This window comes from Poecilia formosa, unplaced genomic scaffold (assembly GCF_000485575.1).
Source record: "Poecilia formosa unplaced genomic scaffold, Poecilia_formosa-5.1.2 Scaffold40, whole genome shotgun sequence".
NCBI classification, from domain to species: Eukaryota; Metazoa; Chordata; class Actinopteri; order Cyprinodontiformes; family Poeciliidae; genus Poecilia; species Poecilia formosa.
Window position 1 is genome coordinate 287,803 of NW_006799979.1, and position 11,226 is coordinate 299,028.

Sequence of the window (11,226 nt, forward strand, 5' to 3'; positions counted from 1 at the left end):
AAATAATAATAATAATAATAATAATAATAATAATAATAATAAAAACGTTTTTGACTGCCTTAAAAGTACAACTAAAAGTAGTTAATTTTTGACTTTATAATATAATTTGTTTCTAGTGGAAAAAGTGAATAATTTTAATTTGATTTACGTTGTATTTCTCAGTATAGGGCTTTAAAAAAATTAAATCAGGAAAATGTAATGATTAAGTCATGATATTATTACTTTGGTGTTTAACTAAACTTTGACTAAAGAAAGCTTAGTTAAAGATTTTTTTAACGAATCAAAGCTTGCTAAAATAATAATAAATCTAAATTTAAAATGTACTGTGAGTTTTAATGAAGGTGAAAACTTTTACATTATTCGTGACTGTTCGCGCTCGGGGAATTTTATATTTTTTTATTTTTCCACGCAGCTGACCTACATTATATCTGTCTTCAACATTTTTAACCCGTCTTTTTTTCTTTTTATTCTTTTCTTCAGGCTTTTATCAAGACAAAACATGGAACACTGTAGTTTGTCGCAGTGATTGCAGGCTTCGGCTGTCCTTTTTAAACACACGCTGACCGCGGAGTGAACCATCAGGTATAATGAATGGAGCAGAAACGTGTTCCAGAGCAGTGGAGGTGTCCACACAGGCCTGTCTTCCTCCCACAAGGCACATATGTTTGCGCGTTTGTGGCTCAGTGAGGGAAACCCAGACAAGGAGGCTGTGCGTTTCATATGAGACTGTTAAATCTCGGTGAGTGTTCAAGCGGAGGAGCTTTCAGTGCAAAGACAAAGCAGAAAACACGGAGCTGAACATGCCGAAGTGACTACTGCTGTTTGTTAAATGTGTTTTTCACTTAATGCTGGTTTTGAAATCTCTTGGTAAAGTTGCATCTATAAAATATATGATTCCCCCCTACCCCCCATGTATTTGTTTCTATATCTCACGTTTAAAGCGGTGTGTAGGAGTTTTAATTCAGGTCGCTAGGAAAAGTATTTATCTCTCTTAAAATAGGACTTGGGACATATTTAAATCATACACCCTCTTCTGTCTTTTCCACCGATAATTTTGTCTTTAAAAACTGCTGGGTTTTGAAAACGTAAAGACGTCACTGCATATTTCAAAGCAGGAAGGACGTGAGAACAAGATATTCCGAAAACGGGTCACCCACGTTAAATTTACAGGCTGTCATATTTATATTTTGAAATATATTACAGCTTGGTATATTAGATAGCCATATTAAATACTAAAAAGAAAAACGCATAGATAATAGCTAAGTTCTCTTTAATAATAATTTGGAGTAGGTCCACTGGTATGTTGTGTATTGTGAAGAAACTTAAAGTCGCGAAAGTTAACTGTCAAGACTGCAACCAATTAGCAAAACAATTAACATACTGTAAAATTAATTTATGATAATATAAAATGTCAGGCATTAAATATATTTAAAATACACCCAAGTATTTTGGTTTATTAAATATTGAAACATTAACCACGTTTCTCAAGTAACAAATCCTACATAAAAACATTAAGAAACTCATGTTGGTTGGGTCGACAGTTTGCACATCCATCAGAGAATTGTGAGGCTGATATGTTTAAAAGGGCTGGACTATAAATGACCCCATCAAGGTAGCCACAGGTAACAACCGCCTTAAGACTTGCTGAGTCAGAGCAGGAATTTAAGTTTTTATCAAGTGTAGCTGGCTTAGCTAATTTGGCTAGTTAGTGATACAGTCAAACTTGCTAGCAAGCTAAGCTTTTTAGTTCTGATGTAGCCATTGCTAATAAATGGTGTGCTTTAAAAGGCACAAATATTACCATCTAAGAGAAGATTTTTAATGTTTAGGACTACTTTAGTAGTCTTTTATTCTTTAACTGGTTTAGCGATGGAGCAAATTTACTAGCAGCCAGGCTTCATAACCTCAAAGCATCTGCTGGTAATTAGATGTTAGGTGAAAGGTTTTTATGTCTTTTTATGATACATTTTAAATGTTTATCCTTGTGACATTATCTACTTTACTCGCCACTCTTTCATTATGTTGTTTTCATTTTGTTTGTTTTTTTAGCTTTGAATTGACATGACAATTTGTAAAGGTTAGAAACATAAATGGCCTAATGTGAGCTGTTGTGTCAAAGATTTAAGTTCATTAAAACCAGAAAAGCAAACGCCACATTATTTTTAATGCATTTATTTTGAGTAAAATTGAATCAAAAGCCCATTTGAATTCATCCAATTTAGTTGGGGTCTTTTTTGTATGTCTAAATATATACAATTTCTACTCAGGATTGTTGATTAAAATTTACCTAAATGAAAAGTTCCAAAAATACATTTTTTTCTATCACAAACATAGAGCTCAGATAGTTTTTCCGACATCTTCCCACTTTATGAAATCAGTCTGAAGCAGAATCCAGATGAGATGTTGGCCTGTGAACGCCTCAGAGGACAGACTCTAGAACCTCCTCCTAGGAACATCGCGTGGCAGCTGGTTCTGAAACAAAAGGAGGCACAAAAAAAAAAAACCCCTCCAACAATCTGTTGGTGGAGAAAAAGAGAGCCGGGGAGCAAAAAGAATCGAGAAAGACTGTTGAGGGCCATTTTGGATGTCATCTGTCTCCTTGGCGACGGGGCCCCGGCCCTCAAAAGCCCCTTGGGCGCGCGGATTGTTTGAGAGGAGCCCGCTATTTTCTGCAGCATCATTTATCACTGTCACCACATAATGATTCCCCTCGCAGCTCCTTATTGATGTTTGTAATTGCATTATCTCATAAGGGGGGGTGGAGGGGATGATCAATGGAGCCGAGAGGAGCACAGAGGGGTCAGGAGATGCCGGATTGCTGTTTGTCCATTTAATGCAAGCAGGCTCTCATTATCTGCAGCCTCTCCAGCCTGTACTGCTCTCCTCTGAGGTTGTTTTTTTTTCTGCTGTGATGAGAGGAAGAAGAGGATGGAAAAAGGGAGGCAAACAGTTGGTTTGATTTGTTTAACCCCTGCACATCACCGATAAACAATAGAAATGTAGAGAAAATCCAGGTGAAGGGAAGAATTACTGCTGTGAATGTGAGGAAACGAGGCCAAAGTAGCTTTGGAGTTCTCTTTGTCTGAAGTTGCTCCATGTTTTGTGATGATTACAGCCGCGGCTCATCACGTCTGAGGGTTTAAATGGACCATCAGCCGGCTGAGGGAAGCTGAGGATGGAGGACTCACAAGTTAGACTGAGTTTTCTTTAAGTTGAGCAAGTTCATTTGGAACGGAAACGCTTACCGAACAGAAGAAACCAGATGGTTACACTTAATGCTTCTCATCACAGTGTCAGTTGTTAGAATGTAAAATGAACTGATAGTTTTTGTTAATTAAAAAGGGGAAAAAAAACAATTATTTTGTTAGTTTTTGCAAAAACACTTTTGATTTGACCAGCTTTCATTAAAGCCCATACACGAAAGCATCTAATTTTGCTTTATCATCTGATGATTTCTGCTTTAAAAGAAACATTTTGGATCATTTAAGGTGTGCGGCCTAATCCTGATATGCAGAGAGATTGTTAGAATGATAGTTTGTGCAACCTGACAGTCTGATATCCACTCAGCACGGCCTGTTCTGTAGCCATGAGGAGCTGCATGTCATTTAATGAGTCACAGTATTTATTTTTATCTTGTTCTTGTTTCCAAAGCTGACACAAAATCAGCTATGTTAAAGAAAATACGTTAAGAAAACTTTCATTTGAGTCAGTTTTTCACCATAAAAACTAAAGTAGCCGTTAGCTTTACATTGATTTCAGTCAAAAAAAAAAACATATTTTTTCCCATTTCAACAAGTTGACAACATGTTTTTTGAAATGTTAACAACATAAATATGTCAGAAACTCATAATATGGACATTTGCATATATCAATATTTTTTCTAAATCCCAATCTGTCTTTTCTGGGAGACATTACTAAGTCCTGTCTCTATTAATCATCCAATCACTGATCTCCACTAACCTACCAACAAGCTCTTCATTTCACATTCTGCACTTCAGCTGCAAACACTTAAAAATAAACAGCAATTTACTCAGTTAAAAAAACTTGTAAAATTCTGTTTTGGTAAATAAAATTAGCATTTATTGCCTCATAACTAAAATATAGTTTTTTTCCAACGCGAACATGCGCAGAATATATAGTCGCAATAATCAAAATATCAGCTTTAACGCGGACAGTTACGCATGACGTCCACTTTAATGGACGTCCAATTTCTCCAACAAAATATTAATTTTGAGACATTTAAAAAATACAAATTAGTTCTAAATCAGTTGTTTACTTTTTTTTTTTTAACCTGAAAAAGTGTCACTTATTATAAATTAGCGTCACTATACAGTAAAACTTCATTATTAGCTCTAGGAACAACTCCATCACCTGCTCATTTATGACTACTTTTTGCTACAGATGAGTGTTTCAGATTCTGGCTTTGGGTTGGTGGGCGTCATGGCGACGGGCGTACTGGCGCGCGCAAAGCACCCAGCAGCTTGTGGGCCTGTGGGCGCGCTGTGTGTTTTCTCCGCTCCACAACTTATAACCAGAGACTTCCGGCGGCTTGGAGGAGCTTGTTTCCTGGCTCAGGTGCAGCAGCTCCCCTGCAGCTTGGTCGGCCCTCCTGCTGCGGCTGAGGGAAACGCGGCTGGCAGGCGCGAACTTCCCAGCGGAGGAACAGCAAAAACCACGGCTGGTTTCAGAACCAGAGATGTTTCTGTCAGCGCCTTCCTCAAGTTCCACCTCTCCCCTCATCTCCCTCCAAGGTGACCTTGGCAGCGCCCAGGCAGGACAGAGGAGCCAAAAGATCACAGAGGAAGAGGAGGAGGGAGAGGAGGAGGGAAGATTTACTCAGCTGCACACATGATCACCTGGTGGGTCCACAGATCCAAAAATAGAGACCCTCACCTTCTGGAATCCGCGAACTGGAACAAATCTCACAAAGAACACGGCATAAAGCGTTCAAAGTAAATCTAAACAAAGATCGTCTATTCGTTTGAAAGATTTATTGTTAGGCAACTTTAAGAAAGCATAGGTTCGGAGTCCTAGAGAAAGGCATAAAGTGAACAAAAGAGTAAAAAATATATATATTAAGGTGCAACAGAACATTATAAATGAAAATAAAAAATACATGCATAACCAAATAAATAAAAATATTAAAGTAAAAAGGTGGTCGCTCAATTTTATTATTTTAGTAACGTTTTAAAAGATAACAATTTAGGCATAAGCGAACAAAAAAAAATGACATGATTAGCGTTCATTCCTGTGTTGTTATTAAATATCAGTACTAGCCGTCCTCAGTGCGCAGACGCGGCCCTGGGCGGCTGTGGGTCGGGTCTGACCTATGAAGGTAAACAGAAAACCGGCAGGTCCAGACAGGACAGCGGGCCGGAACTCCAGCCTGAAAACTCCAGATACAGTGCAGCCTGCTGCTGGCTCTCCGCCATCTTTTACATTAGTTCACTGTTTGAGCTCATACAGCTCCCGCTTTCTTCCATCCAATCTGCGTAGAATCTGAAAATGCGTCGCGGCGGTCGGGGATGTTACGCACTCCCACAGCAGAGCGCGTCGTTTCTCGCTGCTTTCTAACGTTTCTGAGCGGAGTTCTTATATATTTCCTATCTTTATTGGATTATATTTAGCTTCAGCAGAGCCAGTGTTGGTTTTGGAAAGTTGCTCTAAGTGGAAACTAGTGTGCAGACATCTCTCCCTCCCTCCCTCCTCCTCCTCTTCCTCTCTCTTCCTCTGCCTGTCTCTCTCTGGTAATTGGTTGCCGTGAATCTGCCACCCGTCTCACATATTCATCAGGCTCACATCAGTGATGGGGAAAGAAAAATGTCAGCTCCGCTCGCTCTCACCCTGTCAGCCCTCCAAACCGTGAAAACGTGCGTCTTCATCGCTGTTGCTGCTTTTGTTTTGCATCTTTTTTTTTCTTGCTTCCTTCTCTTCTCGCCTGCTGCAAGTTGCAGAACTCCAAAAGTGTTAGTTTCGTGTTTGTTGCAGAAGGCAGAGCAGCCGCTTCAGACCGAGAGCAGCTCTGACCTCGTCATTTTAAGTGCAAAACCCGATTCGGGTTTAATTTGTCAAGGTTGGCAAATTATTGAGTCTAACTGATAAATTTGGTGAGAACACGCAGGGAAGAGGTTACTGTGGATCCACTCTCTTTACACTTTTCTCTAATTAAGGAAAAGTTTGTTTACTGGAGGAGTTTTATGAGGTTCAGAGTCACACTGAAGTTGACAGATTTACTCGTAGTTTTTTTTTCTAACACTATTTACCAAAAAAAAAAACAAATAAAAAAAAAACGAAATCTGCTTTCTCTCTTCTGATTGTTTTTTTAATTTTACATACTGATGTGGCTGTGAACAGACTTCAGCAATAAACAAGCGTTTCTGTCTGCATAGCAAATTGTACAGATTTACATAATTGTTTTGTTTTGTTTTTTGTTTTTGTTTTTGCAGAAGCTCTCCTGTTCTCCTGTCCAATAGTGACCATCCTGCCAAAATTACTCTAAGATTACTGTCTTCTGTTTTTTTATTAAAGTCCATTTTGCCAGTAATGATGCCTTCGGCACTAAGTGACAATAAGTATTAAAATTTCCAACCAAAGAGCAGCAATAAAAACATCATTTTTAGCCTGCAGTTCCTCTCGGTAGTTAGATTTAACACAAGGTAAGTGATTCAAAAACATTTTCCACTTCCGTTTGTCTGTCTAGCTAGCTCGCTGTCTATCTGTCCCAACATCCGCAAACACAACCCAACTTCAAAATTATTGAAGAGAAAAGTACTGAAGGGCAATATTGTCTGTCTGTCTGTCTGTCTGTCTGTCTGTCTTTCTGTTTGTCTATCCAGACAAATATCTGTCTGTCTGTCTGACGTTGAGCTGTACATGAAATATTTCATAGATAATAATTACATTCTTTATTGCAAAAGCTAATTTGCCATGATTGTCCCTAGTTGGGTTTTTAGTTACCCAAGGCAAAGATAATTACACAAAGTTTAAAATAAAACTACAAATCTAAATGTATCAGTCAGGAGAAGGGTACAAAAAAAGGTTCACACAAGAGGTAGACCGCACTTGATTGGTCTCCTGTATATCCAAGACAGAAAAGTGACAAAACTGTATTTGTGTTTTGTGGCCTGATGGCTCCCAAAAGGTTCTCAGAGTGAAACACGGCGGTGGCAGCAACATGTTGGGATCATGTTTCTTCAGTGAGAGCTTTTTTTTTTTTTTTTTTTAAGTCAAAGTGGATGAAATTATGAATAATAAACAAAACTTAAAGTTTTTGTTTTTCAGCACCACAGTGGCAGAGATTCAAATTCTTACAGGAAAACCTTCAGTTTAGTTAAATTAAAGCTTTAATATGGCCTAGCCAAAGTTCAGAGCTGTAGCCAACAGCCAACATTTTCAAAATATTTACCATTTTTTTCATTTTTACCTGAAGTCTGATGAGGGTTGTGTTCACTTTTCAAAGGCACCCTATGTTTAGTTTGATACATATCAGACTGATTTTGTCCTGAAATGAACAATCTGAGTGTTTTGGTACGAAACTATTTCTCAGGTTACTGGACTCCACAAAACCACAGGCCGGGTAAGTCGGCCTGACAAACCAGATGACATTGATATGATGTCACATCAACTTCTCGTCCAAGAGCCGCAGCTCCAGCTCTGCAGGCCTCACTTCCTCAGTGAAGACCAGAGTTCATGATTCAAAGACAAGAAATAAACAGATTCCTGGTCAGTTGTAATCTAAAGTATTTACGTTTTCTTTATTTGAACAAATCAATAAGATAAAAATACAAGCCGAAACAAATTTAGGTTTAACATCCATTCATTTTACTCACAAAGTCCATTTTACTTTCATGTAAATAAACACACATGTACATCTTCAAGATCAAATAATCACTGAACAGTTTAATCACAGAGTTTTGTTAAACTCATTATTGTTTTCTCTCGAAACTCTGAAGCATTGGCACAATTTACCAAGCCAAATCTGTCAAACCTGATGCCGGAGCGGATGGAAGGCGATTCCAGGGTTCTGAACGCTCATGTTGTCTAACTCAGTGGAGTGCCATGCTCAACACATCCCGATTTATGGAGCATGGACGGTTTATAAGCAGCAATGCGCTCTGTCCGGACAGGCGGGCGAACGGAGGAGGACGGCTTCCATGCGGGAAGCTGTGTTTTGGAATAATATATGGCCTGACAGAGATGTTTCCCCTGTGACGTAAAACAGCAGGGAGCACCGACGGCCACTTACCCCTCCAACCAAATATGAAGGCAAACCTCTGTGCTGCCGTCTTTTTTGTTGTTTTTTTCCACTTGTCAACTTTGTGTGAAGAGTTCTCGAAATCTCTCAGTAGAGTTTTCAAATCTTTGAGGGAATCTCAACTCTGATGATAATTTGACCAAAATAACTAGATTATTCATAATGAAATCACATATATACATTTAAAACTTTAAATGGCCAACTTTAAATAGTAAAACACATTTACATGTATAACATGTAAATGTGTTTTACTAAAGGGAACTGTTTTCCTCTTGATTCATCTATAAGTAGTTAAACTGCTTATTTAAAATAAACAAACAAATAACTTGAGAAAGATATGCAATCTTTTCCAGATTCTATTAAAACTTACTAATAGTAATCTGTGTTACAGCGTAATACAATAATGTAATACACATCTGGCGCATTTACACATAAATAAATATCAGGAAAACATGCATTACCTGTATATTTTTCTACACCAAATTTACATAAAATTGTGAAAAGATTTGCTTAATCACTTTACGTGATAAAAATGTAAAAAGTGGACCATCTATTAATATGTTCACCCCCCCATTTCTCTGATACCCCAAAATAAAAAATCCTCAGAAGTTAGCTCAACTTATGATTTGCAAATTGAAGTTCATGTATAATTTTCCTCCCACTTATTCTTCTGCAAGCCAGTTTTTTAAAGCGTCTAACAAAAGTAAGGAGTTGTGTTGAGATCGCCACAAAACAGAGCAGAGTTACTATTACCTCATCGACATATTAAATGACACAAACGGAAAGTGGTTCCTAAAACCAAACAACAGAGGGGTTCTTTTGTGTGTGCGTGTGTGTGTGTGTGTGTGTGTGAGAGCGTGTGCATGCGTGTGTGTGTGCCGTTTACTACCATCACACTCTCTGACACTGACAACCGCAACAAGCTCAACATGAGCCCCACCTCAGGAGACAATGCCTGTTTGAGGGACGAAAGAAGAGCAGGAACAAAAGCGGTGACATGATGGAAAGCTAAAACTTAGCTCACCAGACTGACATCTGCTGAGGCGTTGGTGTCACGCAGATAGCTTGTTATGCTAATGGGGGGGGACGCCGCACCCGTGAGACATTGACCAGTCACACCGGCTTGCAATCTTGACAAATCTGAAGATGTCATTGATCACACACCATTCCATTCAACCATCACTGGCTCTTTAAGTGATCCTCAGCAGGAAAGAGACAAATATAAGATTATATCATGTGTTATGTGGCTTTGAAGTTTCTTAATGTCAAAGAGAGTTGTAACTAAAATCCTAAGGATTAACATTTGAGTCATATGCTTTCATCAGGGGTAAATGCTAATGTTTTAGAAACAATTCGTCGCCCATCTGATAAAAGTTTTGATTCATTGAATGAACACATGCTCGCTTCCCCCCCCCCTCTGAAACACACGCACAGCAGGTCGGCAGGTTTCTTGTGAAAAGCTGTTAGCCGTGCAGAAGCGACTGAAGACACATCTTTTGTTGGGCCCCATGATGGATGACGCAGCGGTACGCTGGCGCTCGCCGACAACAGATAAGCAGGGTCATCACCTTCGCATGGAACGCTAATGAGCCAAAAACTGTTTAAATGTAAATAAAAAGCACTCATGTGCAGGGGAAAGGCATCCTCCGTGGCTTAGGGCGCATGTTTGCTGAATGAAAGCTGTTTTTTTTTTTTTTTAAATGCTTCTTAAAACGCTTCTTTTGTCGATATGTGACGCATATCTGGATTTTTCGCTGCAGTCTGAACGGCCCAATTCTGAACCTTTCACCCCCCCCACCGCCCCACCCAAAAAAATCCAGTCTCTGCCACTTCCATATGTGGTATTAATTTGAATCCGACACTTTTCAAAGAACGGTCATGTCGTATTTTATCCGACTTTCATGTCATTGATGTGAGACGTGTCATAATTTTGCACCGGAAAAAACCATTGCTATTAGTTGTGCTTTGTTTTTGTTAGCTTCCCTCGTCTCGTTATGATCTTGTGGTTGACTCTCATTACTGAATAAACTTTAAAATCGATCCATGAACAGCTACATCTATTATAACTTCCATAAACAGAGCCAGTTGCTTTGGGGACATAAACTGTTCACACAGAGGCCTCGTCGTGATCGGGTTTGATCAGTAGTCTGAACAAACGTTGAATTCAGCCCCAAAAAAACTGGAACTGAGCATCAACTGTGTGAATGGAGCCCATGTCTAGTTTTGGTGAGTTTATGTGAATACCATCCAGGGTTTGAACCTCTGCTCCCAGGTTTCATGACTTCAGATGGTATCTGCATAGTTTGATTGTACACAGCAAATTTGGAAGTGTTCCATCAACTCCTACAGAGTTAAATTCAACACTTTGAAAGTGTCTATATTGGTCCACTCTGGATGGTGTAGAAGTTACACTTTTGAAAGTGTTATTTGTGATAGAGTTGAATCAACACTCACAGTAGTTGAAATCAAACACACTTCAGTGTTAATCTACCCAACACTAGTGTATATTGTCAAAAGTTAACACTATAAACGTGTTAATCTAACACAGAATGGTGTAAAGTATATATCAACATAGAAATCTGAGTTTTGAAATACTACTGGCAAGGTGTGGTGGCGCAGGGGTTAAGCACAACCCACATATGGAGGCTCTAGTTTTCAATGTGGGTTTGCTTCCCAGTCTTCCCCTTCTCTCATTACTTTTTTTTTTGTCAATTTACTACCAAATAAAAGCCACAAGAGCAATTAAAACCTTTTTTTGCCCAGAAACTATTGGCCATCAATAATCCCCAAATTCATTTTAAAAGACATTAGATGCCATGTTAGATGCTACAAAAACACCCGCACCAGTTGCAGTATGTAATCTACTTTTATTTCAAAACATCAAACAGCACCGACGGCAATATACAACAAAGGTCATACATTCATGGTACTTTGCACTGAAGGTGAAGTGTGCTTTGAAAGTTCATTGGAAG